Genomic DNA, 2,048 nt, shown 5'->3' on the forward strand with positions numbered 1-2,048 from the left:
TTAGAATTCATTTAGTACTAGCATTTTGCATTGCCTAGCTTATTCTTAGTGTCTACCATATACCCCTACTAAATTTCGGAATAGCTTAATTTTGGCATCGTGCATTTATTCTCCATTCCCTTGGGTTCGACCTTGACTTGCCACTACGCTATATAGGGGTTAGTTAAGCTATAAATATTGTTTGATAGGGTGGGGTGGTAGCCCAACGACCTACCATTCTTCGCCACATCAAAATGGCGCCGTTGCCGGGGAATGGTGTTTTGTATGCATGTTGCTTTTGAGTCTATTCCACTCTATTTGCAAAATACAAAAAGATTTTACACTTAGGCTACACTTGTAGCCGTGCTACTAATATTGTCTTTGAGTTTTGTGTGTGTAGATCCCAAGTCATGGGAGGTAGTTCAAGGGTTACCTTGAAAGAGCTTGGAGTGCCCGGGGCTTATAGGTATGAGAGCGCAATAGCTCCACCTATATCACCGGAGAATGACTTTGAAATAAAGCCGGCAATGATCACTCTTATTGAGAGGAGACAATATGGTGGGGCAAAGAACGAGACCCATTGAACCATCTTAAGGAGTTTGAAAAATATTGTAACACAATCAAGATTAATGGAGTTTCTCAAGAATTCATCCGCCTTAAGTTGTTCCCTTTCTCCCTCATAGGAAGATCTTTGGAATGGCTAGATAAAGAGATGAAGCCCAATTCCTTGAAAACTTGGGATGATGTCACCAAAGCTTTCTTGTTCCGTTTCTATCCTCAAAAGAAAACGGCGGAAGCAAGAGCTTTGATTCAAAGGTTCAAGCAAAAGCCTAATGAAAGCCTTTATGAAGCATGGGAAAGATTTAAGGATTATCAAAGGGAGTGTCCATACCATGGGATTCCTACCTATCAAATCATACATATCTTTTATGGTGGGTTGAGTTCTCATGGGAGAGCAAGTTTGGATGCCAGAGCCGGAGGCCCAATCATGAACAAGACGGAAGAAGAAGTGGTTGATGCTATTGATGAAGTAGCTCGTCATTATATGAATTGGCAAGAAGTGGAAAGAGAACCAACAAGCAAGGGTTACTCGATTGAACAACTTAGTGTCATTAATGATTTGACCACTTTGATTGAGGATTTAGGGAAAGAAGTTAAGTCCCTCAAGGAAAAGCTTGAGAAGCCTCCTTCCCAAGCTCCAATTCTTCCCTCCCAAGTTAAGGGGAGAGGTACATCTTCTCACTCTAACTCCAATCTTTCTACTTGTTGCATGATTGTGGAATGTTGGCCATGTCAATTATGTGGAATGAATGATCATAATGCTTCTATGTGCCCAAATGTTTCTTGTAGTGAATGTGATGGAAGTGAAATTGAACACATGAATTATGTCAATAATCATGCTTGTGAACCTAGAAATGATGTTCAAAGGAATATTGGAAATAGGAATTATCATATGAATCATCATGATTATAACCAAAATGGAGGTTATAGAAATCATGAATGCCAAGAGATTCATGGTAACTATAACCATCATGGTTGTAAAGGTCATGGTCATGGCTATAGACATGGGGATCATAACCAAGGTTATGATAACTATGGTCAACAAAGGAGCCAAAATGAAACTAGGGGTAATTGGAATAATCAATCTAGGGGATATTTTCAAGCAAGTTTTCAAGATGGTTCCCCAATTGATTTAGTTCCAAATGCTCAAAGTTTAAATGATAATTCTCATGACCAATCATTTTCTTCTAGGGAATTTTTGGAAAATGTCATTGAAAAGCAAGCCAAGACTATGGAAATGTGTATGGTTTTGAATGAAGAGAAATTTAATTACATGTTGGCTTATAACAAAGATTTGAGTGAAAAACTTTCTCAATTGACTAGTATATTCAAGGAATATGCAAACTCTTCTTCTTCTTTGACTCCACCTAGCTTAGACTCTAGGAACCCTATGGATGCCATTGTTACTAGAAGTGGTAAGGTCCTTGATGGAGGTGTGCCTAAGAAGAGTGTTGCTAATGAGAGAACTAGTAAGAATTCCATTGAAATTGAAGGTGATGAATGCCGTT

At 38.8% G+C, this 2,048-nt stretch overlaps 1 non-coding gene across 1 annotated transcript; it reads right to left on the minus strand.

The window, feature by feature from the left end:
- Window positions 1-773: 773 nt before the first annotated feature.
- LOC145609783 (small nucleolar RNA R71) lies at window positions 774-879 on the minus strand. Its single transcript, XR_014106078.1, has one exon. It is a non-coding gene; the product is annotated as a small nucleolar RNA R71 (small nucleolar RNA).
- Between the last annotated feature and the right edge of the window lie 1,169 nt (window positions 880-2,048).

The sequence above is a fragment of the Chenopodium album genome, chromosome 23 (assembly GCF_948465745.1).
Source record: "Chenopodium album chromosome 23, dcCheAlbu1.1, whole genome shotgun sequence".
Taxonomy (NCBI): Eukaryota; Viridiplantae; Streptophyta; class Magnoliopsida; order Caryophyllales; family Amaranthaceae; genus Chenopodium; species Chenopodium album.